The sequence below is a fragment of the Tupaia chinensis genome, unplaced genomic scaffold (genome assembly GCF_000334495.1).
Source record: "Tupaia chinensis unplaced genomic scaffold, TupChi_1.0 Scaffold142808_1, whole genome shotgun sequence".
NCBI classification, from domain to species: domain Eukaryota; kingdom Metazoa; phylum Chordata; class Mammalia; order Scandentia; family Tupaiidae; genus Tupaia; species Tupaia belangeri.
In genome coordinates this window covers 431,878-447,920 of record NW_006202654.1, presented here as the reverse complement: position 1 = coordinate 447,920, position 16,043 = coordinate 431,878, and the positions used below count along the sequence as shown (strand labels likewise).

Genomic DNA, 16,043 nt, shown 5'->3' with positions numbered 1-16,043 from the left:
CATCATTCACATTGATCCGTTGCTAGTAAAAAGGATGGAGCCATTCTTTGCGAGGTGACTTCATGCATATGTCATTTCCAGTTCTCAGCCTATTTATTTCATTGTTTCTGGAGTCACACTAGTGATAGAGATGATTTTCATTTAGGTTGAGAGCTGGACAAGTTACAGGGTCTTGAATAATCTAGCATTACTCGATTGTCCATGCCACTTCCTGTACCTATATAGCCTGTCATAGAAGCTAAATGATATTTGTAATTAATGATTAAAACAATACAGTTGACTATAAAAGCTGGAGAGATCATCAAAGTGCACAATATTTTATACTTTTAGAGTAAGGAGCCACAAACGTTTTTTATGCAGTCCACTTGAGCATTACTGCTGTTAAAAACAAAGACTAATTATTTGAGAAATGACATTAAGTAATTTGCCAAATTAGATTAATGAAGGAATGCAATTTAGTTCCAGATGTTATGATCTGTAGAATGTCAGGCAATACCTTGTATAGTAGTAACACCTCTGTACTCTGGATGTGGAGGAAAAGATTGTGTTCAAACCAGTGGGAGATGATGGGGCTAGTAATCTGTGATTCTTCAGTGAATGCTAAATGATTTCTACCTAAAATGTTCCATCTTCATTCCATGGCATCTTCCTTGTACTTGTTGCTACATTGTAATTATTCCACAAAAAGGCCCTTGTGACATGAAGCAAAGTGAGCCAGTTTAAGATATGCACATTGTTCTGTAGTGCACGTTATTGACTAACTTGTAGAACTGTCAGAAGAAAGACCTGACATTTCATATAGGAAGTGAATATCCCATATGATAATGCTGGTTATGAAAAGTACACTGATATTTTCTACTTCCTGAATCTGTCTTTTTTTTTATGACTGTGTTAATGAAAAAAATAATCCATTGACAGTTCTATTTGATGTAATTAAATAAAATGTTTTTTGAAGTAGTAGATCATAGCCTCTGAAAATATTATTTTTACCTTAATTGATGAATAAGTAAAATAAATAATTTGTTGTGAAATTTTGCACTGAAAAGAGCTTTGAGATTATGGAACTAAAATTATAAGTAATATAGACAAATACTTTGCTGCATTAGAAAACAAAATAATTTCAGTAGTCAGAGTCTAATTTAATTGTGGCTCAGCAGAAGCATCTATTAATGGCATACAATATTAGCAATATGGAACTCATTTGCCACTTTTAAGCATGAAACTCAGATAGAGAAACACAATAAAAAGGATACCAATATATGAATAAAATCCACATACCTTTGAATGTGTTCCGTGTAAGTTTCTGTCTGAAACTCAGGAATGATTGGTTCTTAGATTTCTTCCAACTACCAGCTCAATTTATATCATTCATAGCATCTAGATCAACCAATCAGGTTTCTGAAGGAAGAATGTGTTGAGTATAAGTAAAAATTCCTGTATCATGAACTTTTAGAAGCTATGATCAAACTTAAGTCTGTATGTTGTGATTTAGTGCATATAGTCTTTCATTATGGGCAATAATAGGTTTAACGGGCAGAAAGTTTCAGCAGGCTGTTTTCAGGTCAGCATATTAGTTGACTGCACATGCTGATATACTCAAATTTTTATTATTTCTTAGAAGTTTATTTCTTCCATGAGACACAGAGAGACAGAGAGACACAGAGGCAGAGAGGCAGAGAGATAGCATTCCCAGCAGGATCCTTTTTTTTTTTTAAAAGAATTACTTTATTTAACTTTATTTATTTACTTTTATATTTTAATTTGAACAGAGAGGGACAGAGAGTGTGTGTGTGAGAGAGAAAGAGAGGGAAAGTGAGAAAGCAAGCCTCCAGGTCTGAGACTCGAACTGCAGTCGGCCATGTGAGAGTCCAGTGCTCTTAACCACCATGCCACCTGGCAGCCCTGTCCCAACAGGATCTTGATACTGTGATCCACCCCCAGTCTCAGCCAGCCCAGGAGTTCGGGAGATCTCTGAATGCAAACCTGGAACCTTCCCACATGGGTCAGCCACTGACCATCACATTTTACCACTGCACCACTATCTAGTCCCTCATTTTTTTTCTTTTTTTTTCTTAAAATTATTTTATTTGTATGTATGTATATATGTATGTATGTATATATTTTAATTTGACCAGAGATGGTCAGACTGAGAGAGAAAAAGAGAGCAGGAAAGTGAGAAACCATGTCACCAGGTCCAAGACTTGAACTGGGGTTGGCCATGTGGGAGTCCAGTGCCCTTAACCATCACAGCCCCCCTCAGACTTATTTTTAAAAACTGTTATGCCATTATCTATTCCTCAGTTCTAGCAGACAACATTCTTCTTCACAAAAATAAAGCTATATGGTTGAGTTTCTCCAGTATAATTAGGTGTTTTAACCCCTTTCAGATTGGGATACATGTATTCAAAACCCCATTCTGCTAAAAACCAAAAGAAAACAAGAAACAGCCTAAGCTCTCCCTAGGATGTCTGAGGGATTCTAATTTCAGGATTACCATTGTTCTATTTTCTGCTTCCATTGAAGGTCTGAAGGTCTTTTTTCTGTTTCCTGTGGCTGCTCTTTTATCACCATTCTGGTGTCCCCTTAAAAGAGGCCCCCACCCCACCCCACCCCCCACCAAAGTTCATGTGTTAGAATTTGCTCATATTGTACAAATATTAAAAGAAACTTAATAACTTCATGGTGTCAAAAGGTGGGGCCTCTGTGAATGATTAGGTGATTGGGGGAGGGAGCCCTATAGTGAATTCTTGGTGGGTTTATAAGGAGACAGAGAGGGACATACACATGAACACACAGACACGTGCTCCTATTCTCTTATGACGTGATATCTGCATGGCCTTGGGACTCAGCAGATGTAGCCCATGAACCTCAGGCCTCCAAACCGTGTGCCAAACAAACCTCTACTCTCTTAAATTATCATGATTCAGATATTTTCTGTTATTAGCAGTGTAATGGATTAGAACATCATTTGCCATCCAAGCAACCAGGAACTTGAGGTTTTCACAGAAGCAAGACTTTCACTGACCACCTGAAGGATAAAGCAAGGGACATATCCCACAGCAGATAGTAAGTGTATTTTGTTCCTTACAAACACTAATCATAGTGTATATTGCCTTGACTCTCCCATCCCACAGCGCACTGGGTCTCTCTCAGTATGGTGGACTACTTTCTCATCTAGGCTAAGTCAAATGGCCTTCTCTCTTTTGCAGGGCCTATTGCCTGTCTCTTAACTCTTATTTACCTGAATAACCACCAAAGCCACTCACTCTCTAAGAAGAACTCTAACCCAGCTATTAAATTTATATGTGTTTTATCCTTCTACCTTAGTATACCACATGGATTCATTTTACTTTTAGTCTAAACTCCGATCAATGGAAAAGCAAATTTGTAACTAATGATAGGAGGGAACTGATGAGTTGCTCATCCATATTAAATCAACAAAGGAAATACTGAATATGTACCCAGATACATTGTTATAGCTGGATCTCTTTGGATACTTAAGTAATGTTTATGTAGTTTGGACATGCAGATATATTTTTAGATAGGTGCTCCACATTGTCTGAATTAAATTTAAGGAGAAAAATCTCCATAAAAGACAACGCAGTAATTTTTAAGAGCTAGAACTTATACTTGCATGCATCCTGACCTCAGCTTCAACATAGGTTGAAGGAACATTGACAATTTGTTTAGTCTGCCTGAGCCTCAGTTTCTTCAACTATAAAATGGAGATAATAATAGAAACTTCTTAAGGTAAATAAAATTGGAGATAATAATAGAAACTTCTTAAGGTAAAATAAAAGTGACATATCTCTGAAGAAATGAAAAGTTATTTATCCCCCTCGCCAACCCTATCAGATGGCACACAGTAAATGTTTAACAAATGCTAAAAAATTAGATTCTAAGATCATCTTTGGGGATGAATTAGTAGGAGTGAAGAACTATCATGAAGAAACATAGACCTTCCAATCAAGAAGAGAGAGAATACGAGAAGGAAGTGGGATATAATACACAAAATGTATACATGAAAGCATAGAATTTAGTTCTAAAAGCCAAATGCATCCAAATACATTCATTTATGAATATATCTTATATTTTTATTTATTGGTAAATTTTACATGAAAGGCAAGAAGGATTCTCTGTGAGGGAACTTACAAAATGGATTTTAGGAGAGTTAGCGGGGGTGTACAGCAAGGTGGTAAGGGAAAGTAAGAGGGAGAGAAAAGAAAATATAGATTATATTATATTATCTTTTAATTGTTGCCTCATATTATTAAGTTATATATATTGGAGTACCTAAAAGTCTTCAGGACATATTTTCTTCTATAAAATTAGGGATAATCTCTACTAATGAAGTCATTGAGGAAATTGCTAACGGTCTCATGGTTTTATACAACTGATGTCATTACTTTGTCTCACCTTTCAAGACTGGCCACACTGATCAGCAGGACACATCTTCCCTGTGGCATTAATTGTTCTGGCCCACTAATAATGAGTTACTGCTAATTTACCATGGGCAGTTGGGGCTGTTCATGTTAAAACAGACAAATGCATGGATTTCTTACTGTTTCTGAAAGTCTTTCTCCAAAATGATGAGCGAAAAAATACCCTGACCAGTTGCAATTGTGTTCTCTTGCCCTTTTTGATGTAGGTATTCTTTTTCTTGACTTTCAGCCCATGACCTTTTTGCTGTTCCCACAATACTTACGCCAACAATTCTTCCTCTTCTGATAGGCTGCATTAATATGGTGCACTGGGAAACCATATGCCCAAGCCTGTTAGAACTATTTGTGGGCTACAAGCAAAAGGACACTCTAAGTGGGGGTGGCCTGGGAGGGACTCATCTGTGAGAAAATAGAAGAATTTCAGTTTTGTGGCATTGATTTTTTTTTTTTTTTATTTCTAGGAAGGTGTTTTTTGTCAATGCTGTCTGGGGGTTCAGTCCCTCCCAGCTTACTTTCTGGCTCTCAGCCATGTTGAGGACATGAGAGTGATCTTTGGAAAAGTCAAGTATTAAGACTTGTAGTAGACTTTGCTGTCATTTATAGGAGCTCAACTTTTGAGTCTTTCTTTAAAACAGGTCCAGGATTGTCCAATGATACAGAGTAATTTCTGTTCTGGAATAATTTCAAGAGTGAGCATTCTTAAGGAACTGCAGCTGAAGTTGACTTTTTAAATGTTTCTTCTGTAGACACTTATAATAAAATAACATTCCCTGGGATGTTTTTTCTGTCAGGGTAGAGTTGGAATGGCACCCCCTTCAGAGCCTAGGCATACTACTATTATTGATTCTAATAAAGATTCCAATAAAGATTCTAACTTTGATCACACTGCAACCCTTGGAAGTCAGGTATTTTATCTTAGACTTCAAAAATCTCTTATATAAAGTATGTTCTAGGGAATGTAGCCTAGTGGTTAAGGGAACTGGATCCTATATGGCCAACAATGGTTGGAGTCCCAGCCCTAGCAGCTTGAAAAACATACCAGGTGCCTGTGTGCCCCAGGTACTGAAAGAATGGAGAAATGGAGAAGGGATGGTGCATGACCATGCCTCATAGGGGGAGGTGCAGTTTCTTCTTTTGCATGCGCTCTCTCTCTCTCTCTCTCTCTCTCTCTCTCGATATCTCTCTGTCTCTCTGACATGCTCATGTGCTCTCTGGCAATAAAAAAAATAGGTGCTAGATAAATGTGTCAATTAACTTATAAAAAATGAAGAAAAGTTATCCATGACATTGTGAAAATGTAGAACATGTCCTTAATTTACATGGATTCTCTATAGACAAAGAAATTCTGCAGAGATTTATATGGGCCTTTTGAATGAGCAAGATTGACAATTCAGCATTATTGTCAACTCCTCCATGGACATTTGTGCAAATGACCTATGATAAGTACCTTATCAGACATGCTGTAGACCTGTTAAAATCCATTATCCTAAAATCCTTATTTGTCTCTGATCTCTTAGTTCAAATTAAAATCTATTACAAGCAAATATACTATGATAAATACATTTGATTTTTTTAATTATTTGTGACTGAGTTATTTGGTTAATATAATAAAGCTTTATTGTTAATAGTTCCTTAGTCTTCTAAAACCATTGCAATTCTAGTAGTACTTTGAGAAGACTATAGCAGCAAAAACTTTTCTCATCTGCATCTATATATTTTATTGATTGTAAATAATCAGCACCTATTTCAGAATACAGTGGAATAAACTATTTTTTATGCACTTATTTGAAGCTTTGAAAGAAAAGAAAACTAAGAGGTATCTTCTCTTGACCTACAACATTTAATAAGTAGATGGACTTGAGACGAGAAGCACAAGAGATGGACCAGGAAGAAAGATACATACATTAAGAGGGAGATGCATTGGGATGGTCATTTCAGGTGTGACCAAAGGTAGTGACCACAAGAGAAAGAAGAGAGGAAACTTATTAACAAAGTGGTAGGAAATAGAGCATCTATGCAGGAAAAGGGAGGGGGCTGGCCCTAGGGTCTCCAGACCAAAACATATCCCTCAAAGGGCAACATTGTGGTATAACCTCAACAGCTATTATTAAGCACTTAGTCTGTACCCGACACAGCCATTAGCCTTGGAGTACAAAGATGGATAGGATAGTGGTCCAGTTCTCAAACTGCTCACACACTCTTGAAGAATTCTCCACTCTGAGTTGAGGCAGAGAATGTTGGGAATGGGCATTGGAACAAATTAGCCTTCCCATGCTCAAGAAATAATGCACTCTATGCCTCTGTCTTTGTGAACGAGAAAGGAGTGAGGAGGGAGGAGAGGGAAGTAATGATACCAAAGGTGCCAGGGGCGATGGTACAGGTGGGCTGTCTAGAGCACATGCACAGTTCTTTGGCTGAATCCGGAAGGGCATATTAATTTTACGTGGGGACCCTTCGGTCTTGCAGCCTGATATTGTAGATTTTCTGCTTCTGCAGTGATTGAGCATTAACTGATAGGCGCACACTGAGTCAGCAGGGAAAGGTTACATTGCAGCCAGTACATGCTGTTTCAGAGGACATATGAAAGAGAGAGATCTTTATGAACTAGCATTGAAAATATCTACGAATGGGAGCTGTTTTAAATCAGTAATAGCACATGTAATACTCAAGATAAGGATGTCACCGTGTTATTTGTCGACACAAAAAGGTGTGAGACATTGCTGATTGGGAGAAAGATTTCTTCAAAGTCCCTTTTCTCTAAAATCTTTTTTTTCTCCTTCTCTCCCTTCCTTCTTCCCTTTCCATTCTCTCCATTTGGGGAGACGTTTACCAAAACATTAATAATAGTTATCTAAGGGCCTCATGTTATAAAGTCTCTGGATAGTCAAGACTTTATTTTGCTTCTTTTAAATGATCTGTGAGTGCAGTGAGCACAGGGGAAATACAAGAAGTTTGGGGTATACTATTTCTCATTTATGTTCAGCAAGAGTGATGAATAAGTGATAGTGCTAGGTCTTCCACAGACTCTGAGTTTAGTTCATATTAATTCCTCAGGTGTGTGTGGGGGGATTCAGCATAAAATCCAAGACAAAAAAGAAATATGAGATTTTTTAAAAGTAAGAGCCCTTCTAGATCATGTGTAGAAGATATCTTAGTAATATAAGCATTCCCAGAACGAGTTCAGACAGCTTGTAATTTGGAAGGTCTGTAGGCATTTGCTAAATATCTGGTAGAGCAATTTCCAATAAGGGAAATGATATGCAGATGGATAGCATGTTGTTTGGGTTATAATTAACTGGTAACTGTCGGGAGTGAAAATGTTACATCTGTGTTAAAAGAGGTAGCACAGTCATGGAAAAACAAGCATTTTTATTTCTGTCTGTTGGGCAAAATACACCAAAGTAAGTTATACTGTCTTGCTGGCACTCAACAGATGCATTCATAAATTAGTAGTTTCTAAATCAATGCAAAGTATTATGGTAGAGAGAGTTTGGTCTTTAGCAAAATACAGCCTAAGTCAGAATTAGGGTTAGGCCCTGGACCCATGTTGCCTGACCTTCACTAGTGTACTTGGACTCCTTAACGTACTCAATGCCTGGGAAATGGGAGTGCATCGGTGAGGGGCCACTGCTAATGTTGTTTCATATTTGTTTGACTCTTCCTAAATATGATTTCCAATATTACAAGTAGCAATTTTCATAATGAAGGGAGGGAGAAAGAGCAAATTCAAGGAAATAAAGGAAATAGCTTACCAGCCAAAGGTTAGAAATACTCATTTTCACATATTTGATATATACGGTTTTCTATTGTTCACAGATTAAAAATTCTTACATTGTTACACTTTAGTAGTATACCTTTTACCTTCATCACTTCAGGAACTACATGCAATGTCATAATAGGATCTGCTGCTTCTACAAAGAACAAGAAATTCATGATGAGTAGGACCAGCAGATGGCATAATAGTTACATTGCTGGACTCCCATGTAGTCGACCGTGGTTTGAGTTACAGACCTGGTGGCCTAGTACTCATGCTGGGTACTGTGCATTTGTGCCCTAAATCCTGAGAGGAGAATGGAGGAGAAGGGCTTGTGGCATGGCCATCCCCCCTGGGGGGATGATTTCTCACTTTCTGTCTCTCTGTCTCTCTCTCTCTTAAAAAACAAAAAAGAAAAAAGGAAAAAAAAATCATGGTGGGACCTCAGTACCAGTTTTGTCATGAGTTCTGGCTGTTCTGTCATTCCTGGTCCCCATCCCAGCTATTGTTTTAGCTAGTGGCTCCTCTAATAAGGACAAGAGTCTCGAGCAACTTTCCAGCTGATATCCTCTTTCCCTACACTTGGTGATAACAGTTAAGACTTATTTCTATATCTCTATTTTTAAAACTCACATCATGAGTGGCATGTCTGTTTGGAGTGTTGACTAGATCTGAATCTGATATATAATTCTAAGGATTAACATAAATTGGGGCAAGACCAGATATTAACTTAGTTTTTACACACATACATTTGTTATAGAGGATTATTGCTTGAAATGACATTGCACAGATGCAACGACCTGTTAGAGAACCTTGTGGAGTAGGTACAAGTTTGCATAAATTGTAGATAATATTTGTCCTTATAATAATGCTATGGTGGCTTTAGAATCACAAGATTGCCATTTTTTTTTTCTATCTTGTCTGATACGTCTTCATTTTCATTGTGCTCTTAGTGCAGTCATACTCATCTTCAAATCCATTCTCGGTAGCATTCTACATATCTCCAGAATGTTTAAATAGTAAGAATGAGATATTTACCGAGTACCTTCTTTGGCCCAGGGCTAGGATAAGTGTAAATATACAACCTGATATCCATACAGTGCAGTAATACTCTGCCATAGAAATGAATACAGTACTGACACATGCTGCAGCATGGATGAACCTTGAAAGCATTAAGTGAGAGAAGCCAGACATAAAAGATCATCTATTATTAATTTCATTTATAGAAAATGCCCACAAGTCCAGAAACAGCAATCTGTAGGACTAAAAGGTAGATTCATGATTGCCAGAGGCTGGCATCAGGGAGGGATAAGGAGTGGCTGTTAAAGGGCAGGGGGTTTCTTTCTGGAGTGGTGGTCATGGGATCAGACCTTGTGAATATACTAACAGTCATTCTACTGTACCCTTTGAAGTGATGAATCTTATGGCATATGAATCTTATCTCAACTTTTAAAATGACATGTCAGAAATGGTCTCAGCCCTCTAGAAGCTGACATTCTTTATACATTACATAAAATATAGACATGTGGAAGGCTAAACAGTACAGTGGTGCTTAATAATAGTGTAAGAGTTGTCCCATGATGATAAGGTTGCTGATTATGTTGACTGTGATGATGAAGCAAAACTGAGAAGCACAGATCTACAGTGACTGAAGATCTGAGCTGGGTGTCAGGGTGTATGATGTGGGGTAGGCTTCTCAACCCAACATGTCACTGTGGATAGACCACAGTTTCAAGTCCCCACGGGTCCAATCTTTGGACCCTAAGTTCTAAAATTCTGTGATCACTTTCAAAAAAAATAAAGAGATAATTAGAGAAAGAACCATGGAGTATGAGCAAAAATTTTTTGATATGTAAAGTAAATGTTTGTGATAAAATGTAAAACTAAATAAATAAATGATAAAAAAGGAATTCTTTTGAAATATTACGATATCAGTTTTATTGTTATTTGAGTTGGCAAAAAATCATGTGCATTGTTTTTCATCAACCACATTGGATATGTATAAAGAGTACATCTGAACATATTTACATAAGTAATTTAGAATTGTGCCATTTTTCCATAAATAAAAAATATAGCCTTCAGTATTAAAAAAATAGAGTAAGGAAGCACTAGTTGTTTGGAGGAAATTACCATTAAGGAAATTTCTGGTGGAGAAAAAAATCACCCACTTTTCAGATGATTAAAAATGTAGAATTCAAAAGATTTATATTTTTTGCTTTATGAAAATAAAAGTTAATAAAATAGATAGAAATAATTATTTAAGAAGGAAAGTTAAATGGTATGTGCCAGTGGGCTTTACCTTCATTATAAAGGATTGAAACTTCGTGCCAGTAAGTCAAACAGTCAAACAATGTTTAAATCTGGGTTTGGGCTAGTCTATGATGCAACCATAAGAATATATTGATGGGCCTCAAAGAGTTTTTACTGAAGTCAGCTTCAAAATTATTCTGCAATCTATAAACACCCCTGAGCAGGAAAAGGAAGCATGAGATTTGATTTATACCGTGGCTAATAAAAACAAGTGGGAAATCACAGTTTGATCATATCCTACTAATCTAACTTGGTTTTAGGAATGGAGGATGCAGGAGAAGCACATGGGCTTTATGAGTATGACCTCTTTTCTGTTTGGAAATGTATGAGTGAAGGAGATTCTCATCCTCCCCGGAAGACCCATTTATGAATAAAGGAGCTGAATAAAATTGTCTCTGTAGTCTAGTCTTTCTCAGTTCCATGATCTATCCTGCTCAGGGTGGGAACCATAAAATTATTAAGGTAATGGTAGGCATATTTCTTGCTCACAGTTTTTTTTTTTTTAAGGTTTTTGCCATAGGGCATGTGCACTCACCAGAGAGAGACAGAGAGAGGGAAAGTGAGAAACCACCCCCCAGGGGAGATGGCCACATTGAAATCCCTTCTCCTCCATTTCTGTCTTGGGATTTGGAGTACATGCCTGGTGTGATTTTCAAGGCACCAGGTCCGGGACTCAAACCATGGTCAGCCATGTGGTAGTCCTATGCCTTAACCACTCTGCTACCTGCTGGACCCTCTTGCTCACAGCTTTTTTTTTTTTTTTTGGAGAGAGATTTCTATAGGGCATGTGCACTCACCCGAGACACACAGAGAGACAGAAAGCAAGAAATCACCTCATGGGAGTGGGGGGGATGGCCACACCACAATCCCGTCTCCTCCATTCTCCTCTCAGAATTTTGGGCACGCACGCACATGCATCTGGCATGAGTTTTAGGCTGCCGGGTCCAGGACTTCAACTGAAGTTGACTACATGGGAATCTAGCAACAAAACCATATGCCAGGCGCAGGTCCCTCTTGCTCACAGTTTTAAGGAAATGTTTTCCCAAATTTCCTTAATTTGTGTAACCTTGACCCTCTAGGACTTGCTACCCTGTGTGTGGCACTACTGTCAGCCTAAGGTTAGTAAGCCTAGGCTATGTCTACCAGTAAATTGCCATTACACAGTGGCTTCTCTGTAAACATAAAACATAAATTTTCTTCTTATTTTTCATGGACTATAGCAATTACAAAATGTTGCTTTTAACTCTTGTTTATATCAGGACTATTACTGAGTTCCCCAACCTACAGCTGACTTTTTTTTTTTTTTTGAAAAAGACTTGTTCCAGCAATGTTTTGAAGGTTTTACATGTGTTTATAAAAATATCTCTTTGGGGTCAGTAGATGGCATGGTGCTTAAAGGCTCTGGATTCCCATATGGCCAACTGTGGTTCGAGTCCTGGACCTGGTGGCTTGCTTTCTTGCTTTCTCTTTCTCTCTCTCTCTGGTCAAATTAAAAAATAATAATAACAAATGGAATTAAATAATTTTTTAAAAAAGAAAAAAATCTTCTTTACCTATTCTTCCTGCCTGCCATTGAGTTTTGTGGAATAGATAGAACATGTGAAGGAGGTTGGATTTCACAGATCATTTAGAAAACTAGACAAGAGCCAAACATTTGGAAAACCGTATCTGTGCGGTAATTTGTCTGGATAGACCCATGTCCCCTATTCAATGCCTTACAGAAGGCCCAGCTCCATATGGATCAGCTTGAATTCATCATGTGACCAAACTTCAACTCAGTAATCTTCCCTTTTCCCAAGTGTGCAATAGGACTTGGTAACCAAATCTCCCTATTACAAGTTCATAAAAAACGTGCCTGAGAATGAGATAAACTGTATTCCTCAATCGATAGTGAGTGTGTTCTTCAGAGAACATTTTATAATGTTTAGAGGCATTTGGGGCTATCACAATTGGGGGATGAGGATGTTACTGGCATTTAGTGGGTAGTGGTCAAAGATACTATTAGATATTCTACAGTGCACAGGATAGTCCCTCAAATAAAGAATTACCCAATATCAAATGTCAACATCATCTTCTTGGGAGTTCTTACGGAAGCTGCCTTATTTGCCTCATCTGTAAAATGTGGATAACAATATGAATTGTTGTGGAGATCAAATGAAATGATGTAGATAAAGTCATGGAGATACACACAGATATGTTTTATATATGTTACGTATGCGTTCATAGTTTATATGAAGCTAACATGGTAGAATATCACCTTGGGATCATTTTCTAACAAAACTATACAAAATTCTCTTTACAAAATGCTTCTTGAAGCACCATTTCCACTTCTTTTATAAGATAAATTGAGAAGCAGTGTTTCTCAACGCACATTACACTTCAGAGCCACTCATGTTGCTTTGAAATCATATTTATGTCTGAGTCCAGTTCTACCTTGTTTCTGATTTAATTGGCCTAAGCAATAACCCCACTCTTATTGTGATTTTGAATAACGTGTAGAGCTTTTAAAAATATTGATGGCCAGGTGCTATCTCTCGAAGTTATGTTGAAGTTGAATATAATGTGCAGCTAGATCCATGGAACACAACTGATTTTACCTTCTGAATCCATTTTTGTATTTGTCTATCAGACTTTTACTTTATATGAAAAGTCATAGTTTTATCCACTTTGCCCGAATCGGCAGGGTTTTGCTCTAGGAGAATTTTCATTCAGTGCCATGAGCAGAACTAAGAACGCTCAACAAAATGTTATTTGTGATAATAAAGGCAGTATTATACACACAGGGTTTTAGCACAATGGCAGATCCATGCTGAACACTTAGAAACATTTGCTGATGATGGGCAAAAAAGTGCTTTTCCTCTCTTGGTTTATTCAGAAGTATTTAATTTCAAATTGGATCTCTCACAGGGTCCACTTGAGGCCACTAACATGTTGATTCAATGAATGGATGCATATTGTGAACCACCCATCCAAGTGGGTTTCTTTGGGTGTAGTTGTTTTGATTTTTCCTTCCTCTGAGTATATGGTTTTGTTCATTTAATCAAACAAACCCAGTTGTTTTGCCATGTTGTAGACACATTCTTTGTGTGGCCAAGAATCTTTTTTGCTGTGGCCACACCACAACTGGATTTCAATGTGGAACGGCCCAGCAAACAAGTGCTAATTTGAATCAATTGTTAAGACTGCCAGCAACAAACCAACTTGACCTCCAGCACTGGGTTCACTTAGCTACCCTGAAGGCAAGGCTCTGTATTATTCCATGAACATTTCTTTAATCAATCAAAAATACCAACCCTCACAAATGACGAAATAAATAATGGTCACAAACTTAGGCACTTTTTCTTCGTCGTGATTTTTTATACGCCCTCCTTTTCTCAGTACAAACTTTAAACATGTTTGTAAATAAATTCCAAAAAGATTAAAATGCATTAGGCAGCATGTCAGAGCCCCTGAGAATGCCATCCTCAAATGATAACCACATGAGGCTGTAACTCCAGGTCTTTTAGTGGAATTATAATAGACATTATTTATACCGTTCTGCAACTTCTTTGTTTAACCTTATATGTTGTGGACTTCTTTCCAAGTTCATATAGAATTCCACTGACTGTTCCATAGTTTATTTGGATGATCACCCACCAAGGGACACTTAGGTTGTCGATGTTTCTTTATATATACTTAAAATATAATACAATGAATTATATATATATGATACATGTTACATATTATATATTTTTTGGGTAGAGAGTAACTCACATGTAGAAAAGCATGTATTCTCATACATTTTCAACTTAATGAATTTCTGCTAAGTGAACACACCTGTAACAGCTGAAGAACCACCGTGATAAATACCCTGGAAATCCCCTTGGACTACCTCCAGGGATTTCTCCCGAAAGGTAACCCCTATCCAGTCTTTTCATAGCACCAATTTGGTTTTGCCTGTTTTTGTACTTTGCATTAATGGATCATACAGTGTGTTCTGTTTTATGCCAGACTTCTTTTGCTCAAGGTCATGTCTGCTGGGTTCATCCTATAGTTATAAGTGGTTGCAGTTTGGTTTTCATTCTCATTGTGGTGTGGCTTTCCATTTCTGTGGATATACCATGATTTATCCATTCTACTTTATGGACTTTGGATAGTTCACAGTTTTAACCTGTTGCAAATAAGGCTGATATGAACATTTTAGCACTCATCTTTTAGTATATATACGCATATATTTCTACTGACATTTTGGTGATCAGAGTTGGTGCTCAAATGAATATCTTTGTGGATGTATCGTGTATATTTTTTAAATAGTTCTATAGAACAGATTATTAGAATTACTAGGTCCAGATGGTATGCAGAATTACATTTTAAGTAGATAAAGCAGAACTTCTCTCTTCAAACATTTTGATTTTTAAGCCAGATCTGCACCCCAAACGACCTATTTTTCATTTGATTTCATTACTATTTGTTTGCTGTATCTCTGTGCTATTTTCTGTGACAGGTGCTGCTCTTGTGTATTCTGGAGAACAAGGCAATGCTAATGAGAACCAAAAATCTTCTTTCTGGCCCTTTTCAGATAATCTCTGGTAAACTAGTGTCACTCTCATGTGTCCACTGAAGGACAAAAACATAAAATGACCTAGTGTCCCAGAATACCTGCACATAAGGTCAAACAGCTAGCTTAAACTTTTGAGTAAATTGATGCCATGAAAATATGCAGTGACCCTATAGCTCTAAGTGCCACCCACCCCAGGTTGGCGTAACCTCATTTCCCAGGTAGAGATAGAAGTTTCTCACCTAGAAATGGGAATCACAGGTCTTACCAAAAATTGTCCCATTCAAAATGCCCTGTCATTGGGAGCAATTAGCCTAGGGCAGTATTTCCTTACCCTGGGACTACAGACATTTAGGATGTCAATGACAACCTGGTTTTCTGTGGTGGGGTTGCCCTGGGCACCATAGAGATGTAGCAACTTGCCCCTTCAGTGGTTACAACCAAATATGTCTCCAGGCATGGCCAAATGTCACCTGGGGGCACAATCGCCTCCAGTGAAGGACCACTGGGCTTATAGAGCTCCCTGGCTCTAAATCAGATTATATTTAGATTCTGGCCGTACCACTTGTTGCATGATCTTGGACAAAGTATCTAAACTCTCTGTGCCTCAGTTGGCTCATCTGTTAACACCCAGATGTTAGTAACACTTACTTCATTCAGTTGTTGTAAAGATGAAATGAGATTCTTGATGTGAAGTACTTAGCATAGTCTTTGGCACAAAATAAGTAGTCAAAGATACTAGCTTTATTAGTTAAACTCTTCAGTAGTAGTAGTAGTGGTGGTGGTGCTTGGAAAAGGAAATGAGAAACGGGGAGAAAACATGATTTAAGTGCTCTGAAGGAAGACAACAGCATAAAATTGTATCTGTCTGTTCCTCCTCAAGTTAACATTTATGGAAACCTGAATTTGTGAAAAATGGACTTTGGCAACAGAATTAGGCATTTGTAGGAACATGCTAAATCTGGGGAAATATTTTATTGCATTACTCTTGTCAATATGA

General features: G+C 37.6%; 1 protein-coding gene across 1 annotated transcript in view; it reads left to right on the top strand.

Annotated features, from left to right (window-relative positions):
* The window catches only part of ARHGAP6 (Rho GTPase activating protein 6), a 286,203-nt gene that overhangs the window by 148,824 nt on the left and 121,336 nt on the right, over positions 1 to 16,043 (top strand).